The sequence below is a fragment of the Suncus etruscus genome, chromosome X, assembly GCF_024139225.1.
Source record: "Suncus etruscus isolate mSunEtr1 chromosome X, mSunEtr1.pri.cur, whole genome shotgun sequence".
Classification (NCBI taxonomy): Eukaryota; Metazoa; Chordata; class Mammalia; order Eulipotyphla; family Soricidae; genus Suncus; species Suncus etruscus.
In genome coordinates, this window is record NC_064868.1 from 45,928,966 (window position 1) to 45,946,575 (window position 17,610).

Sequence of the window (17,610 nt, forward strand, 5' to 3'; positions counted from 1 at the left end):
GGATAATACAGTTTAGAATGTTAGATTATAATTTAGAATATTAGAATGGAATTTATAATTTTAGAATAGAAATTAGAATGTATGATTCTATAATAAAATTAAGAATTAGATTAGAATTTAAAATTTTCGAATGGAATTTTGAATTTTACGATAGAATTTAGAATTTTATAATTCTGAATTTGAATTTGAATAATTCAAATTTGAATTTGAATTTGAATTTAGGATTAGAATTTAGAATTTTAGAATAGAATTTAAAATTTAAAATGGAGTGTAGAATTTTAGAATAGTATTTAAAATTTAGAATTTTGATTTGATAATGGAATAAAGAATTTTAGAATGGACCTTAGTATTTTAGAATGGACGTTAGAATTTAAGGATAGAATTTAGAATTTCAGATTTCAGAATTTGCAATTTTGGATTATAATATAGAATTTTAAAATGGAATTTAGAATTTTAGGATAGAATTTAGAATATTAGAATTTAGAATTTGAATTTGGGGAATAGAATTTCAAATTTTAAAATGGAGAGTAGAATTTTAGAATAAAATTTAGGACTTTGATTTGATAATACAATTTAGATTTTTTATGGAAGTTTGAATTTTAGATTAGAATTTAGAATTTGAAAATAAATTTTCAAATATTAGAATTCGGAATTTGTAATTTGAGATTACAGTTTAGAATTTTACAATGGAATTTACAATTTTAGGATAGAATTTAGAATTTTAGAATTCTGAATTTGGAATTTGAATATAGAATTTTAGAAAGGAGTGTAGAAATTTAAAATAGCACTTAGAATATAGAATTTTGATTTGATAGTAAAATTTAGAATTTTAGATAAGAATTTATAAATTTAGAATGGAATATAGAATTTTAGGATAGAATTTAAAATTTTAGAATTCTGAAATTTGAATTATAGATTGTAATTTAGAATTTTAGAATGGAATTTAGAATTTGAGGATAGAATTTAGAATCTTAGAATTCAGAATTTAGAATTTGAGAATAGAATTTACAATTTTAAAATGGAGTGTAGATATTTAGAATAGAATTTAGAATTTTGATTTTTCATTTGATAATAGAATTTAGAATTTTAGATTGGAATTTAGAATTTTCCATAGAAATTAGAATTTTAGAATTTCGAAATTGTTATTTGAGATTAGAATTTAGAATTTAGAATGGAGTTTAGAATTTAGAATAGAATTTAGATTTTAGAATTTAGAATTTAGAATTTTATAATAGAATTTAGAATGTTAGATTGGAATTTAGAATATTAAAATGGAATTTAGAATTTTAGGATGGAATTTAGAATTTTAGTTTTCCGAATTTGGAATTTTAGATTGGAATATAAAATATTAGAATGGAATTTAGAAATTTAGGATAGAATTTAGAATTTTAGAATTAAAATTTGGAATTTGAGCTTAGAATTTAGAATTTTAAAATTGAATTTAGAATATTAGGATAGAATTTAGAAATTTAGAATTCAGAATTTGGAATTTGAATATAGAATTTAGAATTTTAAAGTAGAGTGTAGAATTTTAGTATAGTATCTAGAATTTAGAATTTTGATTTGATAATAAATTTTAGAAATTTAGATTGGATTTTAGAATTTTAGAATAGAATTTAGAATTTTAGGACAGAATTTAGAATTTTAGAATTCCGAATTTGGAATTTTATATTGAAACTTAGAATTTTAGAATGTAAATTGAATTCTAGGATAGTATTTAGAATTTTAGAATTTAGAATTTGGAATTTGAATATAGAATTTAGAATTTTAAAACGGAGTGTAGAATTTTAGAATAGTATCTAGAATTTAGAATTTAGATTTGATAACAGAATTTGGAATTTTAGATGGGAATTTAGAATTTTAGAATAGAATTTAGAATTTTAGGATAGAATTTAGAATTTTAGAATTCATAATTTGGAATTAGAGATTAGAATTTAGAATGTAGTTTAGAATTTTGAAATTGAATTTAGATTTTAGAATTTGAAATTATGATAGGATAATACAATTTAGAATGTAAGATTGTAATTTGGAATTTTAGAATGGAATTTAGAATTGTAAAATAGAATTTAGAATGTATGATTCGATAATAGAATTAAGAATTTGATTAGAATTTAAAATTCGAATGGAATTTTGAATATTAGGATAGAATTTAGAATTTTAAAATTCCGAATTTGGAATTTGAGATTAGAATTTAGAATTTTAGAATAGAATTCAGAATTTTCATATAGAGTGTAGAATTTTAGAATAGTATTTACAATTTAGAATTTTGATTTGATAATGGAATTTAGAATTTTAGAATGGACTTTAGAATTTTAGAATGGACCTTAAAATTTAAGGATAACATTTAGAAATTTAGAATTCAGAATTTGCAATTTTAGAATATAATTTAGAATTTTAGGATAGAATTTAGAATTTTAGAATTCAGAATTTGAATTGAAGATGAGAATTTAAAATTATAAAATGGAGTGTAGAATTTTAAAATAGAATTTAGGACTTTGATTTGAGAATAGAATTTAGAATGTTAGATTGGAATTTAGAATTTTAGAATGGAATTTAGAATTTTAGGATAGAATTTAGAATTTTAGAATTCGAAATTTGGAATTGCAGATAAAATTTAGAATTTTAGAATGGAATTTGAAGGTTTAGGATAGAATTTAGAATTTTAAAATTCAAAATTTGGAATTTGAGAATTGAATTTAGAATTTTTAAATAGAGTGTAGAATGTTAGAATAGTGTTTAAAATGAAGAATATTGATTTGGTAATAGAATTAAGAATTTTAGATTGGAAATTAGAATTTTAGACTGGATGTTAGAATTTTAGAATAAAATTTTGAATTTTATAATTGAGAATTTGGAATTGGAGAATAGAGTTTCAAATTTTAAAATAAAGTATAGTATTTTAGAATAGAATTTGGAATTTTGAATTTATGATTTGATAATAGAATTTAGAATGCTAGATTGGAATTTAGAATTTTAGAGTGGAATTTAGAATTATAGAATTTAGAATTTTAAAATGGAATTTAGAATTATAGGATTGAATTTAGAATTTTAGAATTCAGAATTTGGAATTTGAGAATAGAATTTCGAATTTTAAAATGGAGTGTATAATGTTAGAATAGAATTTAGAATTCTAAATTCCAAACTAACATTTGAAATTCTATTATCATACCATAAATTCAAAATTCTAAAATCTAAATTCTATTCTAACATTCTAAACTCCATTCTAAAATTCTAAATTCTAACCTCAAATTTCAAGTTCTGAATTCTAAAATTCTAAATTCTATGCTAAAACTCTAATTTCCATTCTAAAATTCTAAATTCCAATTTATAATTACAAATTCAGAATTCTAAAATTCCATTCTAAAATTCTAAATTCTAATCTCAAATTACAAATTCGAATTCTAAATTCTAAATTCTATCCTAAAATTCTAAATTCCATTCAAATATTCTAAATTCTATATTCAAACCAAAATTCTAAATTCTATCCTAAAATTCAAAACTCCATTTTAAAATTCTAAATTCTAATCTCAAATTCCAAATGTGGAATTCTAAAACCTAAACTCTAAATTCTAAAATTCTAAATTTCATTCTAAAATTCTAAATTACAATCTAACATTCTAAATTCTATTATCAAACCATAAATTCAAAATTCTAAAATCTAAATTCTATTCTAAAATTCTAAACTCCTTCATAAAATTCTATATTCTAACCTCAAATTCCAAATTCGAATTCTAAAATCTAAACTCTAAATTCTAACATTCTAAATTCCACTCTAAAATACTAAATCCCACTCTAATATTCTAAATTCTATTATCAAATCATAAAATCTAAATTTTATTCTAAAATTCTAAACTCCATTCTAAAATTCTAAATTCTAACCTGAAATTCCAAAATAGAAATTCTAAAATTCTAAATTCTATCTTAAAATTCTAAGTACCATTCTAAAATTCTAAATTCCAATCTAAAGTAATTCTATTATCAAATCAAAATTCTATTTTCTAGAGACCATTCTATAATTCTACACTCTATTTTAAAATTCTAAATTCTATATTCAAATTCCAATTTCTGAATTCTAAAATTCAAAATTCCATTCTAAAATTCTAAATTCCATTCTAAACTTCTAAATTCCATTTTAAAATTCTAAATTCCATTCAAAACTTCTAAATTATATTATCAAATCAAAATTCTAAATTCTATTCTAAAATTCTACACTCCATTTTAAAATTCTAAATTTTATTCTCAAATTCAAAATTCTGAATTCTATAATTCTAAATTTCAAAATAAAACTCCAAATTCGGAATTCTAAAATTTTAAATTCTATCCTAAAATTATAAATCCCATTCTAAAATTCTAAATTTCAATCTAAAATTCTAAATTCTATTATCGAATCAAAATTCGAAATTCTGAATTCTATTCTAAAATTCTACACTCCATATTAAAATTCTAAATTCTATATTCAAATTACAAACTCTGAATTTTGTATACTAATTTCAATACTAAAATTCTGAATTCCATTATATAATTCTAAATTCTATTCTCAAATTACAAATTCGGAATTCTAAAATTCTAAATTCTATCCTAAAATTCTAAAATCCATTCTAAAATTGTAAATTGCATTCAAAAATTCTAAATTCTATTATCAAATCAAAATTCTAAATTCTATTCTAAAATTCTACACTCCATTTTAAAATTCTAAATTCTATACTCAAATTCCAAATTCTGAATTCTAAGATTCTAAATTCTACACTAAAATTCTATATTCCATTCTAAATTTCTAAATTCTAATCTCAAACTCCAAATTCTGAATTCTAAAAGCCTAAACTCTAAGTTCTAAAATTCTAAATTCCACTCTAAAATTCTAAGTTCCATTCTAAAATTCTAAATTTTATTATCAAATCAAAATTCAAAATTCTATATTCTATTCTACAATACTACACTTCATTTTAAAATTTAAAATTCTATTATCTAATTCCAAATTTTAAATTATAAAATTCAAAATTTTATTCTAAAATTCTAAGGTCCATTCTAGAACTTAGATTTGATAATAGAATTTAGAATGTTAGATTGAAATTTAGAATTTTGGAATGAAATTTAGCATTTTAGGATAAAATTTAGAATTTTAGAATTCAGAATTTGGAATTTGAATATAGAATTTAGAATTTTAAAATGGAGTGTAGAATTTTAGAAGAGTATCTAGAATTTAGAATTTTGGTTTGATAATAGAATTTAGATTTTTAGATTGGAATTTAGATTTTTAGAATGGAACTTAGAATTTTAGGATAAAATTTAGAATTTTAGAATTCTAAAAATTCTAAAAGTCTAAAATTCTAAATTCCAATCTAATATTAAAAATTCTATTATCAGGGGCCGGCAAGGTCAAAAAAAATTCTATTATCAAACCATAAATTCAAAATTCTAAAATCTAAATTCTATTCTAAAATTCTAAACTCCATTCTAAAATTCTATATTCCACTCTAAAATTCTAAATTCTAATCTAACATTTTAAATTTTATTATAGAACCATATATTCAAAATTCTAAAATCTAAATTCTATTTTAAAATTCTAAACTCCATTCTAAAATTCTACATTCTAACCTCAAATTCAAAATTCGGAATTCTAAAATTCTAAATTCTTTTCTAAAATTTTAATTTCCATTCTAAAATTCTAAATTCCAAACTAAAATTCCGAATTCGGATTCTAAAATTCTAAATTCTATTGTAAAATTCTAAATTACATTCTAAATTTCTAAATTCAAATCTAAAATTCTAAGTTCTCTTATCAAATCAAAAATCTAAATTCTATTTTTAAATTCTATGCTCCATTTTAATATTCAAACTTCAATTCTCAAATTCCATTTCTGAATTCTAAAATTCTAAATTCTATCCCAAAATTCTAAATTCTAAACTAAAATTCCAAATTCGAAATTCTAAAAGCCTATACATAAATTCTAATATTCTAAATTCCACTCTAAAATACTAAATTTCAATCTAACATTCTAAGTTCTATAATCAAATCATAAACTCAAAATTTTATTCTAAAATTCTAAACTCCATTCTAAAATTCTAAATTCTAACCTCAAATTCCAAATTTTAATTCTAAAATTCTATATTCTATCCTAAAATTTTCAATTTCATTCTAAAATTCTAAAATCTGATCTAAAATTCTTAATTTTATTATCAAATCAAAATTCTAATTTCTAGATACTATTCTAAAATTCTACACTCCATTTTTAAGTTCTAAATTCTATATTCATATTTCAATTTCTGAATTCTAAATTTCAAAATTCTATTCTAAAATTTTAAATTCTAATTTCAAATTAAAAATTTGGAATTCTAAAATTCTAAATTCTATCCTAAGATTCTAAATTCCATTCTAAAATTCTAAATTCCATTCTATAATTCTAAATTCCGTTCAAATATTCTAAATTCTATTATCAAACCAAAATTCTAAATTCTATTCTAAAATTCTACACTCCGTTTTAAAATTCTAAATTCCGTTCTCAAATTCCAAATTCTGAATTCTAAAATTCTAAATTCTATCCTAAAATTCTAAATTCCGTTCTAAAATTCTAATATCCATTCAAAAATTTTAACTTCTATTATCAAATCAAAATTGTAAATTCTATTCTAAAATACTACACTACAATTTACAATTCTAACTTCTATTCTCAAATTCTCAATTCCTTTCTAAAATTCTAAATTCCAATCTCAAATTCTGAATTCCATTCTAAATTACATTCAAATATTCTAAATTTTATTATCAAACCAAAATTCTAAATTCTATCCTAAAATCCTAAATATTATTTTAAAATTCTAAATTCAATCTCAAATTCTAAATTCAGAATTCTAAAAGCCTAAATTCTAAATTCTAAAATTCTAAATTCCAATCTAACATTCTAAATTCTATTATCAAACCATAAATTCTAAATTCTAAAATCTAAATTCTATTCTAATATTCTAAACTCCATTCTAAAATTCTAAATTCTAACCTCAATTTCCAAATTCAGGATTCTAAAATTCTAAATTCTATCCTAAAATTCTAAATTCCATTCTAAAATTCTATATTCTAATCTCAAATTCCAAAATTTGGAATTCTGAAAGCCTAAACTATAAATTCTAAAATTCTAAATTCTATTCGAAAATTCTAAATTCTAATCTCAAATTCCAAATTCTGATTTTTAAAATTCTAAATTCTATCCTAAAATTCTAAATTTTACTCTAAAATTCTGAATTCCAATCTAAAATTCCAAATTTGGAATTCTAAAATACTAATTCCTATCCTAAAATTCTAAACTCCAATTTAAAATTTTATATTCCAATCGAAAATTCTAAATTCTATTATCAAATCCAAATTCTAAATTTTATATACTATTCTAAAATTCAACAGTCCATTTTAAAATTCTAAGTTCTATATTCAAAATTCAAATTTTTGAATTCTAAAATTCTTATACTAACCTAAAATTTTAAATTCAATTCTAACATTCTAAATTCTAAACTCAAATTACAAATTTGGAATTCTAAAATTCTAAATGCTATCCTAAATTTCTAAATTCCATTCTAAAATTCTAAATTTTATTATCAAATCAAAATTCTAAATTCTATTCTAAAATTATACACTCCATTCTAAAATTCTAAATTCAATTTCAAATTCAAAATTCTGAATTCTATAATTCTAAATTCTATCCTAAAATTCTAAATTCCAATTTAATATTCTAAATTCTATTATCAAATCAAAATTCTGAATTATATTTTAATATTCTACACTCTATTCTAAAATTCTAAAATCTAACATCAAATTCCAAATTCGGAATTCTAAAATTCTAAATTCTATCCTAAAATTCTAAATTCTAATCTCAAATTCCTAAATTCGAATTCTAAAACCTAAACTCTAAATTCTAAACTTCTAAATTCCACTCTAAAATTCTAAATTCTAATCTAATATTCTAAATTCTATTATGAAACCATAAATTCAAAATTCTAAAATCTAAATTCTATTCTAAAATTCTAAACTCCATTCTAAATTCTAAATTCTAACCTCAAATTCCAAATTCGAAATTCTAAAATTCTAAATTTTACACTATAATTCTAATATCCATGCTAAAATTCTAAATTCTAATCTCAAATTCCAAATTCGAAATTCTAAAAGCCTAAAATCTAAATTCTAAAATTCTAAATTCCACTCTAAAATACTAAATTCCAATCTAACATTCTATATTCTATTATCAAATCATAAAGTTGAAATTCTATTCTATAATTCTAAACGCCATTCTAAAATTCTAAATTTTTTAATATAATTTTTATTTTGATCATAGTGTCTTACATATTGTTGACAATAACATTTTAGGTACATATTTGCATAAAATCAGGGGGGATTCCCATTACCAAATTGTCCTCCCTACACCTCCGTTTTTGTCCTACCTCCCATCTCCTCTTCCCTCACCCCCAGGGTGGCTAGAATATGTGGTCCCCTCTGTATCCAACCCACTACTTAGTAGTCTTTCACCTGTTTGGTCTTGATGCCTCCCTTATCTCCGCCTCTAACTGTAGGCAGGACTAGCTAGTTCAAGTTGCGTGGTTTTGCCGAAGATATATAAACTGGGGTAAGAGTCTAATACTCCAAAAATGGGTGGAATCCTTCTAGAGGCTCTCATCATCGATTTGGGAGATGAAGGAGAAAAAGAAGGTGAAACACTCCACCAGTACCAAAAAAATGTGTCAATTCTCCAGTGAGGACTCCAGCTATATCGATAAGCACCACAAAGAATAGACGAAAAACAAAACAAAACAAAAAAACAAACAAAAACAAACAAACAAACAAACCAAAAACACGCCATGGTCTTGAAATAAGAAACATGGCATAGCACATAAGGAAAGAAGAGAAAAGAAGAGAAAAAAATAAGTATAATTGGGGACATTGATTTCAATAATCACACCCAATCAGAGAAATCGACCAAAATAGATAGGTAAATAAAAATAATAATAACAGTAATAAATGAAGGTAAAAAATATATATATAAAATAACCAAGGTTTTGTGATTTTTGTATTTTTGATTTTTCCCCTCCTGCCCTGGCACAGTAAATATTGGGGTCATTTGAAAAGGAATTCACTTGGCCTAAGAAATATGGGGTTTCTCCATCCTTGGAGTATACTGTCATGGGATCAGCTCTAGACTTTGCTCAGGATCATTTATTCTCCCGGTGGTGTTTTTTTTTTTTTTTTTTTTTTTTTTTGGTGTGTGGAAGACTACTGCTCTGTCCATGGTGATACAATTAGAGCTCTGTGTTTAGAGGTCTCAGTATCTGCACAGATCCTGAGGTGGGACTTATGGTGAAGTCAGTCTTTGTGGTTCTAGAGGTTCTGTTACCTCAGTGTCGTTTTAATCCATCTTCTGTGGTTGGTGATCTTGGTCTTTGCACTGAACCTAGGATGGCACCTAGGATAGCGTCTTTCTTTGTGCTTCCAGAAGCCCCATTCTGTTGCAGTTGTCTCTGTCAGACCTTTGGGACTGGGGATCATGATTATTGTGCAAGTCATAGTTCAAACCCTAAACTAGGGCTTTTTTATTGGTCCCAAGATGTATACTGTCTGGTCGTAGTTCTAGTAGCCAGTCATCTGTAAGTCACGATCTTGGCTTTTGGACCTACCAAAGGGTGCCGAGTCTTCTGGTTTTGTCTTGTCATTAGCTGGTAAGGTATGCTAATCTGCTCTCAGGTAAAGTTGTTCACATTTTCCTCAATGTTAGGATATCATGTTAGAGCTGGCCCTTGTTGTTGATCCTGCAGTATTAAGGCTGTTCCAGATGGAGTTTGTTTCCTGCAGCTGTTGTGAAGAGCTGTGCCGATTCTATGTTTGGGAGCTAGGGTTCAAGGCTGGATGAATGGTATCTAATCACCTGAGGTCTAAGTTGATTCCACATGACATATTTTCAAGGTAGGAGATATCCCTGTATTGTAAACAATTATGAGTTCCTATCTCTAGTAGATAAGAGCTCTTTTTTATATATAAGATTTCCCCTTTATTTAGTGTGTCTTTGCAGGGGGAAGTGGTGCTACATTATATTGTCGGTGTAGTTGGGGGTGGACAGAGGGGATAACAGACACAGGTCACATACCCAAAAATGATAAAAAAAAGAAATAAATAAAAATGTATGTGCTTGCAAATGTATATGTAGGACCAAAATTTAAAAAAATAAATAAATAAATTTAAGAAAAGAAAAAAAAAAGAAATAAAATGAGTTAGCGAATTTTTTAAAGGACCAAAGTGGTGCAAAAGACTACCTTACATTTGGGGGAGAGCAGGTAACGAGGTGGTGTATTACAGGTCCTATGCCTATGTTGGAAGTACAGTTTTTCCCATTGTCTTTTGGGTTTTTCTTATGATGTGTGGGTTCCCAGGCATCTTCCTATCACACCCCCTGACCTTCTTCAGGATGGTAAAAATTTGCAGCAAGGAGGTCTTGGAAGAGTTCTTGCATTGGGGATACTTTTGGACCTAGGTCCGGTTTCAAGAAACAGTCCACATTAGGAGTTGGTAGGGAAGGCCTCGCAGCATGAGTCCACAGGGGAGTTGGCTGTCTTTTCTTGCCCGGGACGAGGTGTGGGTTTGACTGGGTGTCCCTTCTCTTGGGTGCTGGGTTAGGAGGTCGATCTTGTTGCCTAATAGATTAAGGACTGAGGGTGAAGTGTTTTAATATAGAGGGGATTGAGGGGATTTAATATGGATGGGATTGAGGGGTGGAGGGATAGATGGATTTCCAGAGGGGGGAAAGGGTAAGGTATATGAAAGGGGTAGGGAGGGAAAAAAGAGAAAAATACATTAGAAAGAAAGGGAGAAGAGAAAAGATAGAAAGTAAAGAAAAGAATAGAAAAGAAAAAAATAAAAAAGAAAGTGGTGAGGAGAGAGGAGAGAATAGCAAGGGAATGCTAGTTTGCTTGAATGTGTTCAATGAATAGAGCATGTAGTTTGAGTCTGTACGTCGCTGTTACTGCTTTGGTGGTCTGCCTGGTCACGTGCTTGAAACCCTAAAAGAAGGTAAACCTAGAGATAAAGTGTATGTTAAAGAGTTTTCTCGGGGTCATCTCGTATTGCAAACTAGGTATGGTATCTCGTGTGATATCCCGAGCTGCCATCTTAGCTTGTCCGCCCTTTTTATCCAAGAACGCCTGTGGACAGAAAAGCTGAGAGGTTATTTTAAATATAGTAAGATAGAGGCATTAATACGTAGTGCTATGGGATGTTTCCATTGGAGTCAGTGGTTTGCCGTGGTATTCTTTTTTTTTTTTTTTTTTTTTTTTTTGGTTTTTGGACCACACTCGTTTGATGCTCAGGGGTTACTCCTGCTAAGCGCTCAGAAATTGCCCCTAACTTGGGGGGACCATATGGGAAACCAGGGGATTGAACAGCGGTTGCGATCTTTCCTTGGCTAGTGCTTTCAACGCAGACACCTGACCTCTAGCGCCACCTCGCCGGCCCCTAGTTATTCTTTATTGTTCATCATTGTTTTTTTTTATTTAAACACCTTGATAACATACATGATTCTGTTTGGGTTTCAGTAATAAAAGGAACACCACCCATCACCAGTGCAACATTCCCATCACCCATGTCCCAAATCTCCATCCTCCCCACCCGACCCCCGCCTATACTCTAAACAGGCTCTGCATTTCCCTCATACATTCTCAATATTAGGACAGTTCAAAATGTAGTTATTTCTCTAACTAAACTCAACACTCTTTGTGGTGAGCTTCCTGAGGTGAGCTGGAACTTCCAGCTCTTTTCTCTTTTGTGTCTGAAATTTATTATTGCAAGAATGTCTTTCATTTTTCTTAAAACCCATAGATGAGTGAGACCATTCTGCGTTTTTCTCTCTCTCTCTGACTTATTTCACTCAGCATAATAGATTCTGTGTACATCCATGTATAGGAAAATTTCATGACTTCATCTCTCCTGACAGCTGCATAATATTCCATTGTGTATATGTACCACAGTTTCTATAGCCATTCGGCTGTTGAAGGGCATCTTGATTGTTTCCAGTTTTGTTATGGTAAATAGTGCTGCAATGAATATAGGTGTAAGGAAGGGATTTTTGTATTGTATTTTTGTGTTCTTAGGGTATATTCCTAGGAGTGGTATAGCTGGATCATATGGGACCTCGATTTCCAGTTTTTGGAGGAATCTCCATATTGCTTTCCATAAAGGTTGAACTAGACGGCATTCCCACCAGCAGTGGATAAGGGTTCCTTTCTCTCCACATCCCCGCCAGCACTGTTTGTTCTCATTCTTTGTGATGTGTGCCATTCTCTGTGGTGTGAGGTGGTATCTCATTGTTGTTTTGATTTGCATCTCCCTGATGATTAATGATGTGGAGCATTTCTTCATCTGTCTTTTGGCCAAGTGTATTTCTTCTTTGTCAAAGTGTCTGTTCATTTCTTCTCCCCATTTTTTGATGGGATTAGATGTTTTTTTCTTGTAAATTTCTGTCAGTGAATTGTATATTTTAGAGATTAGCCCCTTATCTGATGGGTATTGAGTGAATAGTTTCTCCCACTCAGTGGGTGGCTCTTGTATCCTGGGCACTATTTCCTTTGAGGTGCAGAAGCTTCTCAACTTAATATATTCCCATCTGTTAATCTCTGCTTTCACTTGCTTGGAGAGTGCAGTTTCCTCCTTGAAGATGCCTGTAGTCTCAATGTCCTGGAGAGTTTTGCCTATGTGTTCTTCTATATATCTTATGGTTTGGGGTCTGATATCGAGGTCTTTAATCCATTTGGATTTTACCTTCGTACATGATGTTAGCTGGGGGTCTAAGTTTAATTTTTTGCAAGTGGCTAGCCAGTTGTGCCAACACCAATTGTTGAAGGGGCTTTCCTTTCTCCATTTAGGATTTCCTGCTCCTTTATCAAAAATTAGGTGATTGTATGTCTTGGGAACATTTTCTGAGTATTCAAGCCTATTCCACTGATCTGAGGGTCTGTCCTTATTCCAATACCATGCTGTTTTGATAACTATTGCTTTGTAGTAAAGTTTAAAGTTGGGGAAAGTAATTCCTCCCATATTCTTTTTCCCAATGATTGCTTTAGCTATTCTAGGGTGTTTATTGTTCCAAACAAATTTCAAAAGTGCCTGATCCACTTCTTTGAAGAATGTCATGGTTATCTTTAGAGGTATAGCATTGAATCTGTATAGTGCCTTGGGGAGTATTGCCATTTGATGATGTTAATCCTGCCAATCCATGAGCAGGGTATGTGTTTCCATTTCCGCGTGTCCTCTCTTATTTCTTGGAGCAGAGTTTTATAGTTCTCTTTGTATACGTCCTTCACATTTTTAGTCAAGTTGATTCCAAGATATTTGAGTTTGTGTGGCACTATTGTGAATGGGGTTGTTTTCTTAATGTCCATTTCTTCCTTATTACTATTGGTGTATAGAAAGGCCATTGATTTTTTTGTGTTAATTTTGTAGCTAGCCACCTTGCTATATGAGTCTATTGTTTCTAGAAGCTTTTTGGCAGAGTCTTTAGGGTTTTCTAAGTAGAGCATCATGTCATCTGCAAACAGTGAGAGCTTGACTTCTCCCTTTCCTATCTGGATTCCCTTGATAACTTTTTCTTGCCTAATCGCTATAGCAAGTAATTCCAGTGCTATGTTGAATAGGAGTGGTGAGAGAGGACAGCCTTGTCTTGTGCTAGAATTTAGAGGGAAGGCTTTTAGTTTTTCTCAATTGAGGATAATATTTGCCACTGGCTTGTGGTAGATGGCCTTAACAATATTGACAAAGATTCCTTCCATTCCCATCTTGCTGAGAGGTTTGATCAAGAATGAGTGTTGGACCTTATCAAATGCTTTCTCTGCATCTATTGATATGATCATGTGGTTTTTTATTTTTCTTGTTGTTGATGTTGTGTATTATGTTGATAGACTTACGGATGTTAATCCAGCCTTGCATTCCTGGGATGAAATTTACTTGATCGTAGTGGATGATCTTCTTAATGAGGTATTGAATCCTATTTGCCAGTATTTTCTTGACGATCTTTGCATCTGCATTCATCAGCGATATTGGTCTGTAATTTTCTTTTTTCATAGCATCTCTGTCTGGTTTAGGTATCAGGGTGATGTTGGCTTCATAAAAGATATTTGGGAGTGTTTCCATTTGTTCAATTTCATGAAAGAGTCTTGCCAGGATTGGTAGTAGTTCCTCTTGGATAGTTTGAAAGAATTCATTAGTGAATCCATCTGGGCCTGGGCTTTTGTTTTTGGGCAGACTTTTGATTACCATTTTTATTTCATCAATGGTGATGGGGGTGTTTAGATATGCTACATCCTCTTCCTTCAACCTTGGAAGATTATGAGTCCAAGAATTTATCCATTTCTTCCAGGTTCTCATTTTTAGTGGCATAAAGTTTTTCAAAGTAGTTTCTGATTACACTTTGAATCTCTGTCATATCAGTAGTGATCTCGCCTTTTTCATTAATAATTCTCTCTCTTTCTTTGTTAGGTTTGCCAGTGGTCTATCAATCTTGTTTATTTTTTCAAAGAACCAACTTCTGCTTTCGTTGATCTTTCGGATTGTTTTTTCGGTTTCCACTTCGTTGATTTCTGCTCTCAGCTTTGTTATTTCCTTCTGTCTTCCTATTTTTGGGTCCTTTTGTTGAGCACTTTCTAGTTCTATTAGCTGTGTCATTAAGCTACTCAGGTAAGCTCGTTCTTCCTTCCTGATGTGTGCTTGCAAAGCTATAAATTTTCCTCTCAGTACTGCTTTTGCTGTATCCCATAAGTTCTGATAGTTTGTGTCTTTATTGTCATTTGTTTCCAGGAACCTTTTGATTTCCTCCTTGATTTCATCTCGGACCCACTGGTTATTGAGTATGAGGCTGTTTAACTTCTAGGTGTTAAAGTTTTTCTTCTGAGTCCCTTTGGATTTCACAAATAATTTCAGAGCCTTGTGGTCAGCGAAGGTAGTCTGCAAAATTTCTATCCTCTTGATATTATGGAGGTATGTTTTATGTGCCAGCATGTAGTCTATCCTGGAGAATGTCCCATGTACATTGGAGAAGAATGTGTATCCAGGTTTCTGGGGATGGAGTGTCCTATATATATCCACTAGGTCTCTTTCTTCCATTTCTCTCCTCAGGTCTAGTATATTCTTGTTGGGTTTCAGTCTGGTTGACCTATCCAGTGTTGACAAAGCAGTGTTGAGGTCCCCCACAATTATTGTGTTGTTATTGATATTGTTTTTCAGATTTGTCAACAGCAGTTTTAAATATATTGCTGGCCCCTCATTTGGTGCATATATGTTTAGGAGAGTTATTTCTTTTTGCTCTACATATCCCTTGATTAATATAAAATGCCCATCTTTGTCCCTTACAACCTTCCTGAGTATAAACTTTGCATTATCTGATATTAGTATGGCCACTCCAGCTTTTTTATGGGTGTTGTTTGCTTGGATAATTTTTCTCCAGCCTTTTATTTAGAGTCTATATTTGTTCTGACTATTCAGTTGCGTTTCTTGTAGGCAGCAGAAGATTGGATTGAGTTTTTTGATCCATTTAGCCACTCTGTGTCTCTTAACTGGTGCATTTAGTCCATTGACGTTGAGAGAAAGAATTTCCTGGGATTTAATGCCATCTTTATATCAAAATTTGGTGTGTCTTTTGGGTAGTCTTGTCTTAGATTAGGTCTTTCAGTTTTTCTCTTAAGACTGGTTTTGTGTCTATAAAGTTTCTGAGCTGTTTTTTGTCTTTGAAACCATGTATTCTTCCGTCAAATCGGAAAGTGAGTTTTGCTCGGTACAGTATTGTAGGTGAAGCATTCATTTCATTCAGTCTTGTCACAATATCCCACCACTGCTTTCTGGCATTGAGTGTTTCTGGTGACAGGTATGCTGTAAATCTCTAGGATGCTCGCTTGAACGTAATTTCCCCTTTTAATCTTGCTGTTTTCAGAATTCTGTCTCTATCTGTGGGATTCGTCATTGTGACTAGGATGTGTCTTGGGGTGGTTTTTCTGGGGTCTCTTTTGGTTGGTACTCTTCGGGCATGCAGGATTTGATCACCTATGTTCTTTAGCTCTGGAAGTTTCTCTTTAATGATGTTCTTTACCATTGATTCTTCCTGGAAATTTTCTTCTTGGGTCTCTGGGACTCCAATGATTCTTAACTTGTTTCTGTTGATCTTATCTATTTTCATCTGTTCCCATTCTTTGACTAATTTTTCCATTGTCTGTTCATTTGCTTTAACTTTTTTTTCCAATCTCTCCTGCTGTATGGAATTGTTATGTATCTCATCTTCCACAGCACCAAGTCTATTCTCAGCTTCTGATACCCTGTCCCAGAGCTTATCCATTTTGTCATTCACTTCGTTTACTGATTTTTTCAGGCCTGTTAGTTGACATGTTATTTCAGTTTGGAGTTTTGTGATTTCTGTCTTCATATTTTCATGATTTTTATTAGTGGTCTGTTCCACTCTATCCATGGTTTTTTTGAGGTCTTTGAGCATCTTCCATATTGCTACTCTAAAGTCCTTATCTGAGAGGTTGATTAGTTGGTTGGTCATTAACTGGTCATCAGAATTGTAATCTTCATTCTCTATGTCTGATGCTGGCCTGCGTTGTTTCCCCATTGTCACACTTGTATTGTGGGTTTTTCTACGTGTTGTGGTGGTATTCATTGGTTATATGATGCAGGCAGCACACTTCTCTGGCTCCGCCATTTCTGGATGGGCCGACGTGCCTCCAAGGTAGGGTATTCCTCCTTGGATGAAGCCTCACACAGGATCAAATCTTAGGCCCGAGCACGCAGCAGAGAAGACAGTCTGGAGAGAAATTCTTGCTTCTGTGATCCAACACAGTTCTAAGTGTGGTTTTTTTTCTTCTTGTGATGGTGTTCTTTTTTAAGAAAGAGCGCACGGCTGCGTAGCGAAGTGGAGCTAAGTGCCTTCTGGAGCCTCTTTTCAGCCCACTCTCAAGGGTTTCAAGCAACAGGATAGTAGAGAGACACACAGTCAGCACTCACAGTTTTTCACAGTCGGGCCCCACTGGACAGGCATAGTTTTCACTCGCTCGCTGGGCAGCTTCAGAATGCTGCATTTTTGGGGTTCGCTTCCCAGGACTCTGAGGAGAGCTTCAAGAATTCAGAAAAGACAGGACAGGGCTCCCTTCAGGTCCTCTGTTTCCTCAGAAAAAGCACAGCCGGGTGGAGACTCTGCAGGTAGAGCAATCAGCACTCTGCCTGGAAACCCCCACATCCAGCCATTTCTTACTCACTCACTTGCTGGGTAGCTTCAGTTTTTTGGGGTTTCACTTCCAAGGGCTAGGAGGTGAGCTTCCAGAGTTCAGGAAAGACAGAGAAGTGTAGGACAGGGCTCCCTTCAGGTCCTCAGTTTCCTCAAAAGAAGGACAGTCGGGTGGAGATTCTGCAGGTAGAGCAATCAGCACTCTGCCCAGAAACCCCCACATCCAGCCATTTCTTACTCACTCACTCGGTATTCTTTACCTGTATTCCTGTATACGATCTCTACAGGATTATTATGGGCCATTATTGTAGAAGGTTGATTACGTACCTGTTCTCTCTATGCTGCTGTTCTGGTGTTGCTGTTTTCTTTGTGGTATAATGTGTAGTCG

At 30.7% G+C, this 17,610-nt stretch overlaps 1 protein-coding gene across 1 annotated transcript in view; it reads left to right on the forward strand.

Moving 5' to 3' along the window:
- The window catches only part of MAOA (monoamine oxidase A), an 857,322-nt gene that overhangs the window by 297,896 nt on the left and 541,816 nt on the right, over window positions 1–17,610 (forward strand). The window lies entirely within an intron of this gene.